The 22,678-nt window shown below is 44.6% G+C and overlaps 2 protein-coding genes across 2 annotated transcripts in view; one reads left to right on the plus strand and one right to left on the minus strand.

Moving 5' to 3' along the window:
- LOC309558391 (uncharacterized protein) overlaps window positions 1–22,678 on the minus strand; it is a gene marked incomplete at its 3' end in the record, with an annotated part of 897,500 nt that overhangs the window by 368,830 nt on the left and 505,992 nt on the right. The gene's annotated exons all lie outside the window — the stretch shown is intronic.
- Window positions 8,835–22,678, plus strand: part of LOC309557604 (uncharacterized protein) — a 43,486-nt gene continuing 29,642 nt past the window's right edge. The window contains exon 1 of the mRNA XM_082260396.1: window positions 8,835–8,892. The gene's annotated coding sequence lies outside the window, so the exon portion shown is untranslated. The remainder of the gene's footprint in view (window positions 8,893–22,678) is intronic.

Below are 22,678 nucleotides of genomic sequence, written 5' to 3' on the forward strand. Positions count from 1 at the left end.
GGCTATGAGTTTGAATCTCCCCTGGCCAGCGAGTGATTAATAGTCACTTACATTTAAGCCTTTAAAATGAGGACTTGTGATTGTTCGTGCTCGAGATTTTCTGGTGCAAACCGAACAGGGGGGTGTTTGGCTCATAACAAGTACACACTAACCTCTGCACTTTTTTGATATAATTTATATTTGAAAAGAAAGGCAAAACAAGTCCCAGTCCCCAGAGGTGTGTTGAGAGCACTACTGGGGCCGGGACCAGAGGTGCAGATCTACACTACTGTATGCCAGGCCAGGGAGACCCGCATCTCGGAGGTTAGATGCACCCAGATTGTGCAGGCAGAGTCCCATCCACAAGAGGGGCCAGCAATCCCTGCAAAGGCAGAATCCGTTGCTCTAAAAGTGGCAGAAGAGGATCAATGGGCTCCTGAGAGGAAGGCCTCTAGTGTATCCAGTGAGGAAGAGGCTGGAGCCATTGATATAGGGTCACCCCGTTTCCAGTGTTGATTTGGGTCCCTGGAAGAGGGTATCCATGTGTGGAAATCTGAAGTGGAAACTGAATGGGACTTGGGAACAGAGAAGAGGAGCAGTTCTGCAAGTCCCAGTTCACTCGATGATGAGACTGAGGGAGCTGTAGTGCATATGCAATGTGCCAGGAACTTGGGGTTCTGTGAGGCCTATGCCACGAGGGTGCAAGATTTATCCCCACCTCGCACCTACACCCGGGCTCGGGATCAGAATGAGGCCTACGCCAGTCTCATCAAGAGAAAGGAGACCCTATACACCCCACCTGGGAGAGGAGACAGACAAAAGCTTCCCAGTTTCTCTAGATGTCAATGGCTAATATAGAAGAAGGTGGCCCTGGAATATGGGTATGACTACCTCTACGCTCCTCGGGAGATTATGGAGGAGATTGAGGCCCGGAGAGAGGGATGGTGCGATGAAGCGGTTTGGGATTACCCCATTAACCCTCCTCTTGTGTTAGGGTCAGAACCGACCCGTTTTCAGGTTTTGAATGTCTATAAGTATCACATAAATTTGTTTATTGCATCAAGATTTTTTTACTTTGTCAGAAACCTTTATTTAAACAATGTAATAGAAAAAGAATCCTTTTCACTAAATTATAAAATACTGTGGTGAAAATTAAGACGTTTATGGTGTTAGGGTCAATTCTGACCCAGTTATAATATAGGATTTTAGGACACTATTAAGTGCCAAAACTGAAATCATAAACACTCTCTCTGCTTAGTAACACTGACAGCCAATCCCCTCTCAACCCTGTGAGCTGTAGTTAGGGAGGGGCCTATCTCTTTTCCTGCTTGTCTGCTTCTCTAAATAAAGTAAAGAAACATAGGACAAATTCATTTCAGAATTGCTGACTTTATTTTACCATTATTTAAATTTGACAATGAGAGGTATGCTATCAAAAGAAAGGTCTAAGGGGTCACACCAAAAATATTTAAACCAATCTTTTCAAGGATAAAGAAGCCTAACAAGGTAACCAAGAGGTAAGAAACAAATTGGATGATAAATAATTGTTCAGAGGGTATTTTATGGCTGATTTAAGACACGGGTCAAAACGGACCCTAACATCATGGATAGTAACAGAAAGCTAACATAAGAGGAGGGTTAAGTCCACCCTAAAACTAAAATCCCTGCATCTACAGACCTCCAGGATCTAACACTAACCTATATAGCCCTGTCAAGAAATTTTCAGTATTCTTACCTTTTTTTGAAGCCAATCCGACCCGGTCTCCACTATCGGAAGCTCTGCAGAGGACACAGCCCACAATGGCTGTGAAATTAATGGGAAGTGACTTCTCCCATAGACTTACTATGGGGCTTCCATTGCCAGCTGCCTCCTCTGTACCCCACCTCCACGGCAAAACCACAGCTGACAGCTCTGCATAGGATTGGGTTGGATTGGCTTCAAAAAAAGGTAAGTATACTGAAATTTTCTTTACAGGGCTAGATAGGTTAGTGTTAGATCGTGGACGTCTGTAGATGCAGGGATTTTAGTGTTAGAGGGGACCTATCCTTTAGGTGGCACTCGCTCTTCAAAAAGTTGAGCACCCCTAATATAGGGGAATAGTTTTATGCAGCAGCTGGGTTTAAAGGTTTATGGAATAGAAGCACAGATTTTTGGTAGCACAGTGACTTAGTGGTTAGCACTTTTACCAGCCAGCACTAGGGTCATTGGTTTGAATTCCAACCATGGCACTACCTACCTGGATTTTTCATGTTCTCCCTGCGCCTGCATGGGTTTTCTCTGGGTACTCCAGTTTTCTCCCACACTCCAAAGACATGCTGGTAGGTCCAGGGCCAGCCCCAGCATAAGTCTGCTTAGGCAGCCTCCTTAGGTTGCCAGGATAGGGGGGGCAGAAAAATCGGAATCCCAAGTCAATACCTGTCTGCCATTCCCTAATGCTGCGGCCTTTCTCCTACAAAGCACAGCATGGAAGTTTTAGTTTGTCTCACTTACCATCTGCCTGTACCTAATAAGGGGAAGTGGGGAATGCATAACCCTGCCCCCTCATTATGCACTGCTGTTTAGAGCAGCATGGTTGCAAAGTGGTTAGCACTTCCGCCTAGCAGCACTAGGGCTGTTGGTTTGAATCCCAACCATGACACTACCTGTCTAGAGTTTTCATGTTCTCCCTGCGAGTGGGTTTCCTCCCACACTCCAAAGTCATCCTGGTAGGTTAATTGGCCCTACTATGTGTGGGTGTGGGTTAGGGACCTAAGAATCTTGAGGGCAGGGACTGATGTGAATATACAATGTATATGTGTAAAGTGTTGCATACACTGTCAGTGCTATATAAATACCTGTAATAATAAATAAATTGTAGAAACATATTTGGCTATATACATCACACGTCTTGTAGTTAAAGTGTAACTCCACTTTTGTTGAGAAAAAAACATTCCCCTCTGGGTGATCTCTGTACATTGCAGGGATTATAACAAACTTTGTTGCAGATTCCTAACTTTTGTTATTCTGAAGAAATCCACGTTTGTTCCTCTGAGTCCAATGGGAGTGTTTTTTTATAATTATCAACCAACTGTGCACCTGCAGAGCACTAATGAGGAAATCTGCTGGGCCTGCATCCCTTTAGACGTGTTCCTATTGGGAGGATCTCACAAAAGTGCCATTTTTGTTGCAGGGGATGCCAGAAATCTGACTTGTATCTTAGTGCAGACTTCTGGGAAAATTGGTGAGCCAATCACACAAGCAGGAAATGTTTCTGGGGGTGTGGTCAGTATACATTCTGTGTACAGAATGCATTGCAAATTCAGAAAGATACAGTGACTGCAGATAGAAAAGGAAATGTAGTTATTAAAAACATTCAATCAAAATAGGATTTGTGTTGTAATTGTATACGCTACATTGTTTTTTCTTTTTTTGACATTTTTTTTTCACCATGAATGTGGAATTACTCTTTAACCGCTTCTGGACCAGGCGATTTTCCCCCTTAATGACCAGGCCATATTTTGTGATTCGGCACTGCGTTATTTTAACCACTTGCCGACTGCCTAACGCCGATCTACGTCGGCAGTCAGCCCCTCACAGGCAAAGTGACGTAGGTCTACGTCGCTAGCCTGTGAGGGTTTAGGGAGGGAGCGAGGGTTTAGGGAGGGAGCGCGCGCCCCCGGAGGCGCATTCACGCACCCCCCCACGCATGTGACCAGCGGACCCGATGTCCGCCGGTCACTCGGCGATCGTCGGGGGAGAGGGAGAAAGGCAGGCAGCTTGTGTAAACAAGCCACCTGTCATTCTCCCCTGTGTATGAAGGATGATCATACGGTTCTACTATGTAGAACCGTTGATCACTGTTCATACATGTGAAGCCACAGCCAATCACAGTAGAAAGCACGCCCCTAGGGACACACATAGCCCCGCCCTTTCAAAAAAAGTTAACCCCTTCACTGCCAGTGTATTTTTACAGTAACAGTGCATATGTATAGCACTGATTACTGCAGTAATGTCACTGGTAACCCCAAAAGTGTCAAAAATGTCAGTCAAGGGTCCGATCTGCCCGCCGCAATGTCGCAGTACCGCAAAAAAAATCGTAGATCGCCGCCATTACGCGTTAAAATAAAAAACAACAAAAATGACAAAAATCTTTCTCTTTGTTAGTAAACGCGATAACTTTTTCGCAAACCAATCAAAATACGCTTTTTGCAATTTTTTTTACCAAACATAGGTAGCATAAAACAAATTTGCCGAAAATGTTAAAAAATTTAGATTTTTACATTTTTTTTTGGGGGGGGGGGGGATTTCATATAAAAAAATGTGAAAAATATTGCTATTTTTGCAAAATTGTCGCTCTTTTTTTGTTTATAGTGCATGATCAAAAAATCGCACAGGTGATCAAATACCACCAAAAGAAAGCTCTGTTTGTGGGAAAAAAAGGACGCCAAATTCGTTTAGGTACAGCGTCGCACGACCGCGCAATTCTCCGTTAAAGTCACGCAGTGCCGAATGTCAGGAAGGGGGTAAAATCTTCTGGGGCTTAAGTGGTTAACGGACAATTGCGCGGTCGTGTGATGCTGTACCCAAATAAAATAGATGTCCTTTTTTCCACAGATAAAGCTTTCTTTTGATGGTATTTGATCACCTGTGCGATTTTTATTTTTTGCGCTATAATCAAAAAAAGAGTGACAATTCTGAAAAAAACAAAAAAACTATATTCCCCAAAAAAAAAAAAAAAATCAAAATTTTTTTAACATTTTAGGCCAATTTGTTTTCTGATACATATTTTTGGTAAAAAAAATCACAATAAGCGTATTTTGATTGGTTTGCGCAAAAGTTATTGCGTTTACTAACTAGGGAAAGATTTATGTCATTTTTATTGTTGTTTTTTACTAGTAATGGCGGCGATCTGCGATTTTTAGCAGGACTGCGAAATTGCGGCGGACAGATCGGACCCCTGACTGACATTTTTTACACTTTTGGGGGGAGCAGTGACCTTACTACAGTAATCAGTGCTAAAAATAGGCACTGTTACTGTAATAATGACACTGGCAGGGAAGGGGTTAACTGTGTGGGTGATCAAGGGGTTAAATGTGTACCTAGGGGCGTGTTTCTAAATGTATGGGGGTGTGGCTTGTGAAATGACCACAGAGACCTGTGTTCTTACATAGAAGGATCACAGGCGCTCTGTGATCATTCCAGAGAGAAGAACGGTCAGCTGTGTTTACAACATCCGACCGTTCTTCTCTCTCAGCGGGGAACAATTGGAGCCGCCTGCCCCATGCATCAACTTCCCCGCTGCCGAGTGGGGGTGGGCAAAATAATTAACCACCTTCTTCCTAAGCCTATTCTGACACTACTTCACTCCTACATGTAAAAATCAGCTTTTTTTCGCTAGAAAATTACTTAGAACCCCCAAACATGATATATATATACAGTGGGTACGAAAAGTATTCAGACCCCCTTACATTTTTCACTCTTTGTTATATTGCAGCCATTTGCTAAAATCATTTAAGTTCATTCTTCTTCCTCATGAATGTACACATAGCACCCCATACTGACAGAAAAACACAGAATTGTTGACATTGTTGCAGATTTATTAAAAAAGAAAAACTGAAATATCACATGGTCCTAAGTATTCAGACCCTTTGCTGTGACACTCATATATTTAACTCAGGTGCTTTCCATTTCTTCTGATCATCCTTGAGATGGTTCTACACCTTCATTTGAGTCCAGCTGTGTTTGATTATACTGATTGGACTTGATTAGGAAAGCCACACACCTGTCTATATAAGACCTTCCAGATCACAATGCATGTCAGAGCAAATGAGAATCATGAGATCAAAGGAACTGCCTGAAGAGCTCAGAGACAGAATTGTGGCAAGGCACAGATCTGGCCAAGGTTACAAAAAGATTTCTGCTGCACTTAAGGTTCCTAAGAGCACAGTGGCCTCCATAATCCTCAAATGGAAGACGTTTGGGACGACCAGAACCCTTCCTAGAGCTGGCCGTCCGGCCAAACTGAGCTATCGGGGGAGAAGAGCCTTGGTGAGAGAGGTAAAGAAGAACCCAAAGATCACTGTGGCTGAGCTCCAGAGATGCAGTCAGGAGATGGGAGAAAGTTGTAGAAAGTCAACCATCACTGCAACCCTCCACCAGTCGGGGCTTTATTGCAGAGTGGCCCGACGGAAGCCTCTCCTCAGTGTAAGACACATGAAAGCCCGCATGGAGTTTGCTAAAAAACACCTGAAGGACTCCAAGATGGTGAGAAATAATATTCTCTGGTCTGATGAGACCAAAATAGAACTTTTTGGCCTTAATTCTAAGCGGTATGTGTGGAGAAAACCAGGCACTGCTCATCACCTGTCCAATACAGTCACAACAGTGAAGCATGGTGGTGGCAGCATCATGCTGTGGGGGTGTTTTTCAGCTGCAGGGACAGGACGACTGGTTGCAATCGAGGGAAAGATGAATGCGGCCAAGTACAGGGATATCCTGGACAAAAACCTTCTCCAGAGTGCTCTGGACCTCAGACTGGGCCGAAGGTTTACCTTCCAGCAAGACAATGACCCTAAGCACACAGCTAAAATAACGAAGGAGTGGCTTCACAACAACTCTGTGACTGTTCTTGAATGGCCCAGCCAGAGCCCTGACTTAAACCCAATTGAGCATCTCTGGAGAGACCTAAAAATGGCTGTCCACCAACGTTTACCATCCAACCTGACAGAACTGGAGAGGATCTGCAAGGAGGAATGGCAGAGGATCCCCAAATCCAGGTGTGAAAGACTTGTTGCATCTTTCCCAAAAAGACTCCTGGCTGTATTAGATCAAAAGGGGGCTTCTACTAAATACTGAGCAAAGGGTCCGAATACTTAGGACCATGTGATATTTCAGTTTTTCTTTTTTAATAAATCTGCAACAATGTCAACAATTCTGTGTTTTTCTGTCAGTGTGGGGTGCTATGTGTACATTCATGAGGAAGAAGAATGAACTTAAATGATTTTAGCAAATGGCTGCAATATAAGAAAGAGTGAAAAATGTAAGGGGGTCTGAATACTTTTCGTACCCACTGTATATATATATATATATATATTTATATATATATATATATATATATATATATATATATTTTTTTTTTTTTTTTTTTTAGCAGAGACCCTAGAGAATAAAATGGGTGTGCGCTGCAATTTTTTATGTCATACGGTATTTAGGCAGTGGCTTTTCAAACACAATTTTTTTTGAAAAAAAAAAAACGCATTTATGAATAATAAAGAAAAAAAACAATAATGTTAGCCAAATTCTTTTGTATAATGTGAAAGATGATGTTATGATGAGTAAATAGATAGCTAACATGTCCCCCTTTAAAATTGCGTCTGCTGTGGAAAAGCGGCAAACTACGGTGCTCAAAATTCTCCATAGGCGACACTTTAAACACCTTTACTGGTTACCAGTTTAGAGTTGCACAAGAGGTCTGGTGATAGAATTATTCCTCACATTCTGACATTTGCGACAATACTTCACATGTGTGGTGCGATCACCGTTTACATATGCGTGCGGGAGTAACGTATGCGTTTGCATTTGCTCGTAAGCATGGTGGGACGGTGGCGCTTTAATTTTTTTTTATTATTATTTATTTATTTTTAACATTTTTTTTTACACTTTTTTTCATTTTTTTTTTGTACAAACTTTATTGCTATCACAAGGGATGAACAACTTCCATTGTGATAGCATGGACCATGACAGGTCCTCTTCATGGAGAGATTTGGGGTCTATTAGACCCCAAATCTCTTCTCTAGCCCCCCATGAAGCTGAGATCGGTCTGATCGGCTGCTTCTCTGGCCGCTGGTGGCCAGGTACACAAAGGGTCGGAACCGGAAGTGACGAATACTCGTCGCTCCCAGTTTCCAAGGTTACAGGGAGAGGGGAACGATGTCAGTTCCTCTCTCTCTCTCTGTCCCAGGCAGCCATCACTTCTGGCCTCTGAGATGGGACTGGAGAGCCCGGGAGAGGCAGCGGCGGTAGGGGGGGTGGGACCCTATTCCGCCATCCGCAGAAGTAATGGAAAATTAGCCACTCAGGTTACTTCTGCTTTGTAGAGAATCACCGCCTGAAAATAACGGTACCGGGATGATGCCTGTAGGTGAACCCACCATCCCGGTATAACCACTGAAACCCAAGGATGTACAGGAACGTCCTTGGGTGGGAGGTGGTAAACAATAAAATGAATTGATTCGTCATAGGCCCCGTTCACATAGGGGCGACGCTACTTCGCACCGCGACCTCCGAGGTCGCGGTGCAAGCAGCGCGCCGCGATCTCGAAGCGGCTGCCACGGACTTCATAACATTGAAGTCTATGGCGGTCGCCTCCTGGTCGCCCCAAAGAAGCTCCGGACCCTTTTTCTAAGTCGGAGCGACTTGTGTCGCTCCTATTAGAACGGGTCCGCAGCTTCCCTATGAGAGGCGACCTACGGCGACCTGTGAGGCGACCAGGTCGCCTCACAAGTCACCTCAGTGTGAACCGAGACATAACGAATATCTGTACTTTACAGAAATAGCAAATTATCCAAAAACAAATAAACGTAACGTAACTAATATAACAGAACAAAAATTTGCATTTTTTGAATGAAAAACGAAACGAAACAAAATTTCCAGTCGTGCAACAAATCTATTGAGTTCATCGGTTGTTGTACCAAACTGTTTTTGTACCTTTGTCAACAAAAAGAGTTAAAAAAAAAAAAAAAAAGTTCCGTAGTACTTTAGTTCTTTATCTCATGATAAGTAATTATAGATCGTAAGGTAGAAGAGGCTTGGCTGTGAGCTTCAATTTCCCGCCTCTCACCACACCTAGGAAAAAAAATGCATTTTATCTTCCTGCTGATTTCTAGCATGTGAGAGGAGAGAGCAAAGATCAAAGCTGCAGAGACACAAGTCAGGTAACGTCTGTATAATGTATATGGGGAGGATATAGGGGAGATATAGGGGATATATTGGAGGGATTTAGGGGGGGGGATAGGGGGGATATAGGGAAGATATAGGGGGATATAGGGGTATATAGGGGGTTTAGGGGAGATATACAGGGGATATGGGGGGATTTAGGGGAGATATAGGAGGGATTTAGGGAAGATATAGAAGAGATTTAGGGGAGATGTAGGAGGAATTTAGGGGAGATATAAGATATAGGGGAGATATTTGAGGGATTTAGGGAAGATATAGGATAACTTTAGAGGAGATGTAGGAGGGATTTAGGGGAGATATATGGGAGATATAGGAGGGATTTAGGGGAGATATAGGGGAGATATAGGAGGGATTTAGTGAGGATATAGGGGGATATGGGGGGATTTAGGGGAGATATTGGGGGATATGGGGGGATTTAAGGATATATAGGGGGATTTAGGGGAGATATAAGGAGGAAAGAGGGGGAATTAGGGGAGATATAGGGGGGATTTAATGAGATATAGGGGGATTTAGGGGAGATATAAGGGGGATATAGGGGGATTTATGGGGAGATATAGAGGGATATAGGGGGGATTTAGGGGAGATATTGGGGGATATGGGGGGATTTAAGGATATATAGGGGGATTTAGGGGAGATATAAGGAGGAAAGAGGGGGAATTAGGGAAGATATAGGGGGAATTTAATGAGATATAGGGGGATTTAGGGGAGATATAAGGGGGATATAGGGGGATTTATGGGGAGATATAGGGGGCTATAGGGGGGATTTAGGGGAGATATAGGGGAGATGTAGGAGGGATTTAGTGAGGATATGGGGGGATTTAGGGGAGATATTGGGGGATATGGGGGGATTTAAGGATATAGGGGGAATTTAGGGGAGATATAAGGAGGAAAGAGGGGGAATTAGGGGAGATATAGGGGGGATTTAATGAGATTTAGGGGAGATATAAGGGGGATTTATGGGGAGATATAGGGGGATATAGGGGGGATTTAGGGGAGATATGGGGGGATTTAAGGATATATAGGGGGATTTAGGGGAGATATAAGGAGGAAAGAGGGGGAATTAGGGAAGATATAGGGGGAATTTAATGAGATATAGGGGGATTTAGGGGAGATATAAGGGGGATATAGGGGGATTCATGGGGAGATATAGGGGGATATAGGGGGGATTTAGGGGGATATAGGAGGGATTTCAGGGTCATATAGGGGGGGTTAACAGGAGATATAGAGGGGATTTAGGGGAGATATAGGGGGGATTTAGGGGAGATATAGGGGAAAATCTGGGAAAATGGCTAATCTGGCTGCTTACACTCTATTAATGTAAGGGTTAAATGTTACTTAGAATTAAAATGCAAACCTCTTCCCGTTTCATGCAGTAAACCCCACTTGAGAGCTTCTAGTATATGGCATGGGCAAGCTTTTCTGAGATACAACAGGTCCCAGCATGCCCTAGGACTCAGTGTTTTGATATATTCTTTTACTTTGTCCTCTTGGTTCCACAACAGCCAGTAGACTGGCGCTCGGTGTCTTCCAATGAAAAATATTTTTTTTTTTCTTTCCTGATAGGATTTGCTAGTCCTTTGCCTGAATCAATGACATTTTTTTGTAAATACTTTCTTTTCTTTCATTGTGATAATATTGCATTGGCAGATTTCAAATCATTAAGAAAGTATTATGTCGGAATGTAACTTGCAACAGAAGCAAATGCAGGAAATATTATGTGATGTAAGCTGTTTGTATGCATTGATAACATCAGAAAACTACAAAATAACTGCAGAGGAATATTCATGGACCCTTAGGCAATGTTTTCTGAAATTGAAGGTGACTTAACTCATAAGTGAAACTGTGATTGATGGGCGGGGCTTTACTGTGCATTGAAAAAAATCCTTCCTGCTCTAGAATGTTGTCTCGGTTCAGTTGATTTTGAAGAAAAGTTGAATATGTCAAAACAGAGATTGAAGCAATGCCGGCACTAACTATATGAATGAAGTGATTTTCAATTGAAATGATGGTCATTGCAGCAAAATATTGCTATTTAGGCTATTTTGAAAGGTGTGGGGCTAAAGGTATTAACCTTTTTGCTGCCAGAAAAGTTTTTGCTTTTTTTTTGCACATATGCTTAAAGGAGTTGTAAAGGCAGAAGGTGCATTCTATGCATTAAGATAAAAAAGCCTTCTGTGTGTAGCAGCCCCCTTCATACTTACCTGAGCCCCATCTCTATCCAGCGATGCCCACAAATGCCTCAGCCCCCCTAGGCTCTCTCTCGTGATTGGCTGAGACTATTGGCTCCTGCTGCTGTCAATCAAACTCAGTGAGCCAATCAGGAGAGAGAGGGACAGGGTCGACCGGCAGCTCCGTGTCTAAATCAACACACAGAGCTGCAGCTTGGCTCGGGTGCCCCCATAGCAAGCCCCCAATTTTTGGTCGCGCTTAAGTCTATTGAGCGCATTGTTGTACCAAATTGTTTTTGTATCATTGTCAATAAAAAGAGTTTAACCACTTGCCTAACGGCAAGTCGGCTCCCCTGCGCGAAATCACGTACATTTCGTGCAGGGGCGCCTGCTGATTGGCTGCAGGCTTTTCCTCCAAAACTGACTGGCTGGGAAACAGCAGTGGTGCCATTGGCTCCTGCTGATGTCAATCAAACTCAGTTAGCCAATCAGGAGAGAGAGGGGGTGGGACAAAACGGCATCTCTGTGTCTGAATGGATACATGGAGCTGCAGCTCGGCTCGGCCACCCCCATAGCAAGCTGCTTTCTGTGGGGGCACTCAACGGGAGGGAGGGGCCAGGAGCTCCAGCCACGGACCTGAGAAGAGGAGGATCCAGGGCTGAGGGCTGCCCTGTGCAAAAACAACCGCACAGAGAAGGTAAGTATAACATGTTTGTTATTTTAATAGAAAAAAACATAGACTTTACCATCACTTTAAAAAATCATTTTAACCCTGAAGATTACATAACCCCCCCCCCCCCCCCTAAACAGTATATATATTCTGAAAGCAGACACCCTAGAGAATAAAATAGTGGCAGTTCCTATTTTTTATGTCACATGATATTACCACAGTTAAAAATGCACTAAAGTTAAATCTAGGGCCCAAAAACATAATAAATTACAACATTTTTTGATAAAATACAAAAGATGAGGTTACACTAAGTCAATAAATACCCAACATGTCAAACCTTAAATTAGCATGAGCCTATGAAATAGCAACAAACTTCAGTATCCAATACTTTCTATAGGTGATATTTTTAAAGCACCCTATAGGTCATCAGTTTAGTGTTACGGAGGAGGGCTGGTGCTCGAATTATTTTTCTCACTCGCGGCAATATGTAACATGTCTATTGCATCAACGTTTTCATGCATAGGTGCCCCCGACGCATGCATTTACATTCATACGTGCCTCTATTTGGGGGTAGGAGGCTTCTAAAAAAATTTGGGGGAGATTTTATGTGCTTGGATCTAACAAATACATTTTTTTTATTCACATAAGGCAGGGGTAGGCAACTCTGGCACTCCAGCTATTGTAGAACTGTAAGTCCCATGAGGCACCGCAAGACTCTGACAGTCACAGGCATGCCTCTCCAAGGCAGAGGCATGAGGGGATTTGGAGTTTCAGCACAGCTGGAGGGCCAAGGTTGCCTAACTCTGATATAGGGGACACAAAGTCCACTATGTGATGATTTTTTGGTGACAGGTCCTCTTTATTGAAACATTCAGGGTCTAAAAGACCCTGGATGTCTCCCCTGTGCTCCACTAAATGTAATGCAATGCAGATCCCATTGCAATACATTATTTTCTGGCCAAGCAGGCTAGGGAAACCGTGAGGCCGACCTGGAAATTATGTTAACCTCCTTGGTAGTATTCCCGACTCCCGAGTGTGGCTCGGAATGGGATTTCACTGCCATTAGCGGTAACCCCGAGCCACACTCGGGGTACCACCAGGGAGCATCGCTGGATCCCGTTAGAGGTTACTTACCTTGTCACGGGAATCCCGCGATGTGTCCCTGCAGCATACGGCGGCAGATCTTCTGCCCAATGCTGTATGCCACGGCTTCTTTCTCCTGCGACGTGACGCTCGCAAGGGGGCTGAACTTGGCGGCAAATTTGAAAAGTAACACACACCAAACACACTGATATATTGTAATCCTATTGGATTACATTACAAAATATAATATAATTGACATTAGTTTGCCCCCCAGTGCCCTTTCCTGCAGTTTTACTGTACTTTATAAATATATATATATATATATATATATATATATATATATATATATATATATATATATACAAGCAGCCCAAACCAACTATTTACATATGATTTTTTTTTTTTTTTTTACTGTGCGTTATTCTTTATAACATCTCGGGTATGATAAATTTTGAAACACAAAATCATAAATGATATTATAATAAATAACTATAAATATATATATAGAATATATAAAATATATGTATATAACATATAAAATAATTGTATCGCTTTTCAGCACCTAAAATCGGAAACAATCATACCACCAGGGAGGTTAAACACATTGCTTTCTGGGTCAGCAACAAGGAGGGGAGGGGTGTAACGGAACAGTGACCCACAATGCGCTTGTGTGCTTCTGTCAGAATACTACTTCCTCCAGTCTTGAATATAGATATCAGATATTCTAGCCGCCCCCATACAAAACTAGCCGAGAATGGATTGTATACGATCTGGATAGTGTTGAGCGAACACGGACTGTATTATTCGTGTTCGTACCGAATAATTGGATTTTTTTTACCCGAACACGGACACGGACACTTTACTGTATGTTCGGGTAAAAATCCGTGTTCGGTCGTTTTATTTCCGGGTTTTGCATGCTTTGGCGCTCTTTTCATGGCGGGCTTTCAACAGCCAATCAACAATCGTTTAACTGGTGTGCCTTAAGCCATCCCAGCCATGCCTGCAAATGTCTTAGTAGCTGTGATTGGCCGTCTGAAGCATGTGACCAAGTCTTTATAAGTTCGAGGCAGCCGCCGCAGCAGCGTCATTCTGCTGCTTAGCTAAGGGACAGAGCACACATCAATGTGCTGGCTGCTGATTAGGGAAAGATAGGCAGGAAAAAACCATTTGTGTCCGGATAGAATTGAGGGACAGGTCGGAGTGTTTAGGCAGGGCGAGTTGTAGGCATTTTAGGGATAGAGTCTGCTGAATTATAGGGTCAGTGTCTTCTACAAACTACAATCGATATTGCTGTGTGGGGGGTGGGGTGAATCTGCACTCAATCCTGATCTACGATCTCTTCTCAATCCTGTTAGGGACAGAGTCTGCTGAATTTTAGGGAAACTGTGTTCTACAAACTACAATCGATATTGCTGTGTGGTGTGGGATTGGAGATAGGCAGGTGTCAGTGATCCACATCCATTTTTCTGTGTGTGAGCTGCAGTGAACACAATCTTTTTGGGCTGCAGTGAACACAATCTTTTTGGGCTGCAGTGAACACAATCTTTTTGGGCTGCAGTGAACACAATCTTTTTGGGCTGCAGTGAACAAAATCTTTTTGGGGTGCAGTGAACACAATCCTTTTTGGTGTGCAGTGAACACAATCTTTGTGGGGTGCAGTGAACAAAATCCTTTGTGGGGTGCAGTGAACACAATCTTTTTGGGGTGCAGTGAACAAAATCCTTTTTGGGGTGCAGTGAACAACATCCTTTTTGGGGTGCAGTGAACACAATCTTTTTGGGGTGCAGTGAACAAAATCCTTTGTGGGGTGCAGTGAACACAATCTTTTTGGGGTGCAGTGAACACAATCTTTTTGGGGTGGAGTGAACAACATCCTTTTTGGGGTGCAGTGAACAAAATCATTTTTGGGGTGCAGTGAACACAATCTTTTTGGGGTGCAGTGAACACAATCTTTGTGGGGTGCAGTGAACACAATCTTTTTGGGGTGGAGTGAACAACATCCTTTTTGGGGTGCAGTGAACAACATCCTTTTTGGGGTGCAGTGAACACAATCTTTTTGGGGTGCAGTGAACACAATCTTTGTGGGGTACAGTGAACAGAATCTTTGTGGGGTGCAGTGAACACAATCTTTGGGGGGTACAGTGAACACAATCTTTTTGGGGTGCAGTGAACACAATCTTTGTGGGGTGCAGTGAACACAATCTTTTTGGGGTGGAGTGAACAAAATCATTTTTGGGGTGCAGTGAACAACATCCTTTTTGGGGTGCAGTGATCAAAATCCTTTTTGGGGTGCAGTGAACACAATCTTTTTGGGGTGCAGTGAACAAAATCCTTTGTGGGGTGCAGTGAACACAATCTTTTTGGGGTGCAGTGAACACAATCTTTGTGGGGTGCAGTGAACACAATCTTTTTGGGGTGGAGTGAACAACATCCTTTTTGGGGTGCAGTGAACAACATCCTTTTTGGGGTGCAGTGAACACAATCTTTTTGGGGTGCAGTGAACACAATCTTTGTGGGGTACAGTGAACAGAATCTTTGTGGGGTGCAGTGAACACAATCTTTGGGGGGTACAGTGAACACAATCTTTTTGGGGTGCAGTGAACACAATCTTTGTGGGGTGCAGTGAACACAATCTTTTTGGGGTGGAGTGAACAAAATCATTTTTGGGGTGCAGTGAACAACATCCTTTTTGGGGTGCAGTGATCAAAATCCTTTTTGGGGTGCAGTGAACACAATCTTTTTGGGGTGCAGTGAACAAAATCCTTTGTGGGGTGCAGTGAACAGAATCTTTGTGGGGTGCAGTGAACACAATCTTTGGGGGGGTACAGTGAACACAATCTTTTTGGGGTGCAGTGAACACAATCTTTGTGGGGTACAGTGAACAGAATCTTTGTGGGGTGCAGTGAACACAATCTTTGGGGGGTACAGTGAACACAATCTTTTTGGGGTGCAGTGAACACAATCTTTGGGGGGTACAGTGAACACAATCTTTTTGGGGTGCAGTGAACACAATCTTTGTGGGGTGCAGTGAACACAATCTTTGGGGGGGGTACAGTGAACACAATCTTTTTGGGGTGCAGTGAACAACATCCTTTTAGGGTGCAGTGAACACAATCTTTGTGGGGTGCAGTGAACAACATCCTTTTAGGGTGCAGTGAACACAATCTTTGTGGGGTACAGTGAACAGAATCTTTGTGGGGTGCAGTGAACACAATCTTTGGGGGGTACAGTGAACACAATCTTTGTGAGGTGCAGTGAACACAATCTTTGTGGGGTGCAGTGAACACAATCATTGTGGGGTGCAGTGAACTCAATCTTTGTGGGGTACAGTGAACACAATCTCATACTTCTGAAGATTTGAGGGTGCTGCCTGTTCCATACTCCCCCTACTCCTCATCTAGCCTTTTAGGGGTACAAACAATAGTAATTGGGGCCTAGTGTGGTTGTGTACGTGTGATATACATACACTTTTTTTGGATCATATTTTCTATTCCGCTATTTAATCAAAAACCTTTGGGGATCAGTTAAATTGGGGGATAGTCTGTGTTGGTACGTGTGAGAGAGATCCACCTTTCCAAGTTTTTGGGGTTCATCTCATACTTCTGAAGATTTGAGGGTGCTGCCTGTTCCATACCCCCCCTACTCCTCATCTAGCCTTTTAGGGGTACAAACAATAGTAATTGGGGCCTAGTGTGGTTGTGTACGTGTGATATACATACACTTTTTTTGGATCATATTTTCTATTCCGCTATTTAATCAAAAACCTTTGGGGATCAGTTAAATTGGGGGATAGTCTGTGTTGGTACGTGTGAGAGAGATCCACCTTTCCAAGTTGTTGGGGTTCATCTCATACTTCTGAAGGTTTGAGGGTGCTGCCTGTTCCATACTCCCCCTACTCCTAGCCTTTTAGGGGTACAAACAATAGTAATTGGGGCCTAGTGTGGTTGTGTACGTGTGATATACATACACTTTTTTTGGATCATATTTTCTATTCCGCTATTTAATCAAAAACCTTTGGGGATCAGTTAAATTGGGGGATAGTCTGTGTTGGTACGTGTGAGAGAGATCCACCTTTCCAAGTTGTTGGGGTTCATCTCATACTTCTGAAGGTTTGAGGGTGCTGCCTGTTCCATACTCCCCCTACTCCTAGCCTTTTAGGGGTACAAACAATAGTAATTGGGGCCTAGTGTGGTTGTGTACGTGTGATATACATACACTTTTTTTGGATCATATTTTCTATTCCGCTATTTAATCAAAAACCTTTGGGGATCAGTTAAATTGGGGGATAGTCTGTGTTGGTACGTGTGAGAGAGATCCACCTTTCCAAGTTGTTGGGGTTCATCTCATACTTCTGAAGGTTTGAGGGTGCTGCCTGTTCCATACCCCCCCTACTCCTCATCTAGCCTTTTAGGGGTACAAACAATAGTAATTGGGGCCTAGTGTGGTTGTGTACGTGTGATATACATACACTTTTTTTGGATCATATTTTCTATTCCGCTATTTAATCAAAAACCTTTGGGGATCAGTTAAATTGGGGGATAGTCTGTGTTGGTACGTGTGAGAGAGATCCACCTTTCCAAGTTGTTGGGGTTCATCTCATACTTCTGAAGGTTTGAGGGTGCTGCCTGTTCCATACTCCCCCTACTCCTCATCTAGCCTTTTAGGGGTACAAACAATAGTAATTGGGGCCCAGTGTGGTTGTGTACGTGTGATATACATACACTTTTTTTGGATCATATTTTCTATTCCGCTATTTAATCAAAAACCTTTGGGGATCAGTTAAATTGGGGGATAGTCTGTGTTGGTACGTGTGAGAGAGATCCACCTTTCCAAGTTGTTGGGGTTCATCTCATACTTCTGAAGGTTTGAGGGTGCTGCCTGTTCCATACCCCCCCTACTCCTCATCTAGCCTTTTAGGGGTACAAACAATAGTAATTGGGGCCTAGTGTGGTTGTGTACGTGTGATATACATACACTTTTTTTGGATCATATTTTCTATTCCGCTATTTAATCAAAAACCTTTGGGGATCAGTTAAATTGGGGGATAGTCTGTGTTGGTACGTGTGAGAGAGATCCACCTTTCCAAGTTGTTGGGGTTCATCTCATACTTCTGAAGGTTTGAGGGTGCTGCCTGTTCCATACTCCCCCTACTCCTCATCTAGCCTTTTAGGGGTACAAACAATAGTAATTGGGGCCCAGTGTGGTTGTGTACGTGTGATATACATACACTTTTTTTGGATCATATTTTCTATTCCGCTATTTAATTTAACTGGGCCTCCATGCGAGACCTGTGTGCCTTGTTGCGCTGTTTTGAGTACTCCACCAACATGGCCAGTGGCAATGACGCCGTTCTCAGCTTAACTATCCCACTTCTATGCCTCCTTGAAAAAACAATTCGGGCGATGATGGAAGAGGATGTGGCACAGGATGAGGAGGAGGAGGAGGATGAAGAGGTAACATTTCCAAGGCTTTCAGGGCAGTCATTCGCAAGGGGCTCCGAGGGTGGGTTCCTGCACACGCAAACGCCAGGGACGCAATTGTCCAGCAGGGGCACAGTTCTGGAGGATGAGGAGGATGAGGAGGAGGAGGAGCTGGAGGAGGAGATGGAACCATGTTCACAGCAGGGTGGCACCCAGGCCAGCTCATGGCCATCACTGGTGCGTGGCTGGGGGGATACAGAGGACACGGACGATACACCTCCCACAGAGGACAGCCTTTCGTTGCCTCTGGGCAGCCTGGCACACATGAGCGATTACATGCTGCAGTGTCTCCACAACGACCGCCGAGTTGCCCACATTCTAACTTGTGCTGATTACTGGGTGGCCACGCTGCTGGATCCCCGTTACAAGGACAACGTACCGTCCTTAATTCACTCACTGGAGCGCGATCGCAAGATGCGCGAGTACAAGCGCACGCTGGTAGACGCCATGCTGCTGGCATTCCCATCTGACAGCGGGGCCACAGTGGAAGCACAAGGCAGAGGAGGAGGAGGAGGAGGTCGCCAACGCAACCAGGGCACCGCCAGCACCTCAGAAGGCAGGGTTAGCATGGCCGAAATGTGGAAAAGCTTTGTCAGCACGCCACAACAAACAGCAGCACCAGCAGCTCAGATGGAACGTCTTAGCAGGAGGCAGCATTTTACCAACATGGTGGAGCAGTATGTGTGCACACGCCTACATGTAGTGAATGACGGGTCTGCCCCCTTCAACTTCTGGGTCTCCAAATTGGGCACATGGCCTGAGCTTGCCCTTTACGCCTTGGAGGTGCTGGCGTGCCCTGCAGCCAGTGTATTATCTGAACGGGTATTTAGCACGGCTGGGGGCGTTATAACAGACAAGCGCAGCCGCCTGTCCAGAGACAATGTGGACAAGCTCACGTTCATTAAAATGAACCAGGCATGGATCCCACGGGACTTTTCCGTACCTTATGCAGAATAGCAATGGATACCGACCTTACCCACCCATTGTTCCATTTTTGCTCTTTCTCACTCTTTTGGGGTGTACCCTCATTTAAAATTTTTGAAAAGAAGCAGTGTTGGCTACCTCGTCCTCCTCCTCAGGGCCAGATTAATGTAGGGGCTATTGGAGCTGCAGCTCCAGGCCCCTACCTTTTATATAGGCCCCGGGTTGGCCATATTCACTGTTACCGCTCTTCTGTCACTTGTAAACACAGAAGTCTGGCTTCTATGCTCGCTTCCCCAGGCAGCACCCTCAGAACCTCCCCACACAGCGTGAAGGCCGGACAAGGAGGGACAGTTGGCGATGCATGGATGTGTTTATGGGCTTCAGAGACAGCATCCCATGTTGAATTAGGCATGCATGGCTGCACCCTTCCTCCTCTGGGTGCATGGCAAGGCACGGCCCTTAAGGCCCTTCAAAATCCTCAGCACCAAGCCCATGATGCTGTTAATCCGGCCCTGGTCCTCCTCCACCGCCGCTTCCACCTACACCGCCCATAGGTGTGCGCAGCCTATTGCATTAAGGTGTGCACCCCAAAGTTGAAATACACATGCATGTGTTTGCCAGCAGGGAGAGTAATGTATCGGGGCCATGTACCTGTAGGCAAGGAGAAATAGAGCAGAGCAGGTCCCAGGGAGATCTTTCCCATCTCCTCACTGGCAATGCTATGTGCCCTAGGTGATTAGGGTGTGCCCAGGCACACCCAGCACACCCTGTGCGCACGCCTATGTCACCGCCACATCCACCACCACCTCAACCTCCCTCCTACTCCATATGGGCCTCGTCCTTCAGAGATGAAGAAGAACATTGTTTTATTTTTCTGTTTTTTTTTGTTGTTTTAAGTTATTTCCCTATCCACATTTGTTTGCAGAGCACTTGCCATGCTCTTAATTACGTTTTGCTGCCATTTGCAGCACTCTAGCCCTTTCCTTTGGTGTTTTAGAGCCATTTTAGTGCCTTAAAGTTCGGGTCCCCATTGACTTCAATGGGGTTCGGTGTCCGGGAAAAGTTCGGTAAAAGTCCGGGACACGGACCCGGACTTTTTTTTAAAGTTCGGCCGAACCCGTCGAACACGGACATCTAGGTGTCCGCTCAACCCTAGATCTGGAACATTTATTGAGCAAACTCACACTGAATATATACCTTATATACATTGTCATATGCCGATGAAATTGTGTACAGAAATATAATTAACATAGCGAAGGAACAACCAACACAAACAGTATTCTACTTTCCCACTAGCAACTAATAGAGGACTTATAGAGGAGTGATTTAATTAAATTGAGCTAATTAACTAGCAGACTTGCCGTCATCAAGCTCATGAAGTACAATACACATTATTATAAGTGTAAACACATCCCCACAGTATACAATAGGTGAGTTAATCACAACAATCAACAATGTGTGGAAGACAGGTGGTTGAGCTGATGACATTAGCATCTGCCATGAGTCTGACTGTGCGGAGCAGTCCCCTATTGGCAATAGGCAGCAAGGCCTTTAACATGGGCCTAGAGTCCCAGAGTCTGTGTGTCTTGGGGAGATGTGAACTTGAATCCAAAGTAACATTAATCCAAGGGTCCCCCCAGCATGCACCCCAAAGAGCAGTGTTCCCTCACAAGCCTTAACCCATAGTCAGTAGGCAAGAGGCTAGCCTGCAGTCCCCTCCAAAATCCCCTGTCCTGAGTGAGTTTGTCACAAGGAGAATGTCCACTCTTCTCCTTCACCTCCACCCAATAGCATTTGCTTTGCCAGTCCCGGGCCCAAAGACGCGGAAGCGGAGCCCAGGATACATGATGGGGGAGGGGAGGTGGAAGCAATTGGATGGCAGTGCAGCTGCCCGAATGCTTCCATCTGACTGACAAGCAGGAGTCTGCTTGTCAGATTTAGACACAACCCGATGGTGTTAGCCCCTGGAAACGTGTATAACCCCCCCTTCCCCACCACCACCACCACCACCACCACCTTCATTCCAGTCCATATGACCAAATGACATGGCAGTGAAATTTACCTTTTTAAATAAAATAATAAATGCACATCTTTTTGCAGGTAAAAAAATTAAAATTTTATTCATTTCTTTTCTACTTGGGCCCTTGAAAGCATTGCACACGCAAGGACTCCTGCAGACACCTCGTACTGGCGGACAGATACACACTGACAGAAAGAGTGAATGAACTACCAGAGAGCTCAACAGCGCCATGGTAGTTCATTGGAACTACAAGCTGACAGCTGCAAAGGCTGCCAGGACTTTAGTTTCCCATTGTCAGAGGACTGTGAGTGAATGACGCGGCTGGAGGGGTCGGCCACCTTATTTTCAATCAGTGACAGTGGGTGCCCGGAGAAGATGCCCACCCGCTGTCACTGAGGGGGGGGGGGGTTAAAAGCTGAAGCTGCTGGAACATGTTACATATTCCATCCTAAGTGCGGGTGGAACATATAACATACTCCAAAAGGTAAACCTTTCCTTTAACCACTTCCAACCCAAGGATGTTCCTGTAGGTCATTGGGTTTTAGTGGTAATACCGGGATCTAAATGGTACTCTAATAACACACACAGTCATTTATTTTAATATGTTTACAGTTCAAATTTGAATCGAATTCGATGTAAATTTCAAGTCTAATTTAAATTAGAATTTCGGAAATTCAGAGAAATTTAATTTCGTTATTCTGACAATTTGATAAAATTTGTTTGTACTGTAATTTGGGGATTTGGATATATCCGAATCTCCGAAAAAGCAAAAAAAATGTGAATATTTATTTGGAATAAGGGCTCTTTCACATGGGCGGTCCGATCAGATCCGCCTATCAGTTTTTTAGGCGGATCTGATCGGATCCTCCATGCAGCTCTATGGGGCACGCCGGTGTCAGCGGAGGTCACCTCCGCTGACACCCGCTGCCATCCGCATCCGATCCTGTGCTGAAATCTGGACGGATGGAAACCCTATTTTTCCATCCGTTCAGTAATCGGAGCGGAGCGGATCTGATGAGAGCGGACAAGCGGTCCGCTCTCCTCCGATCCCCCATAGAGGGCAGCGGGTGCCGAGACACCTCCCTCTCCGCTCTGCAAGCGGAGACGGAGCTGTCATCCGCCCGGCTCAATCGCGGATCGATCCCCGCTGAGCAACACAGATCCGCCTGCGGAGGCGGACCGTGTGAAAGAAGCCTAAATCAAACCGCACATGTCTAAATTATTCCATTTACCCCCCAAAAAGTGCACACAGGAAGCCTGGCTGATACAGACTATGGGGGAGGGTGACCAGTTAATGACTGGTTGTTAGGGGTGGGTTGCGGAGTATTGCAGAAATTTTAAAGCAACGTTGGAAAGTTTTACTAAGGGTCGATCATTTTTAAAATTGTTTCTAAATGCCCTTAAAAAAAATAAATAAAT

Source organism: Pelophylax lessonae (assembly GCF_965119305.1).
Source record: "Pelophylax lessonae genome assembly, chromosome: 6".
Lineage (NCBI taxonomy): Eukaryota > Metazoa > Chordata > Amphibia > Anura > Ranidae > Pelophylax > Pelophylax lessonae.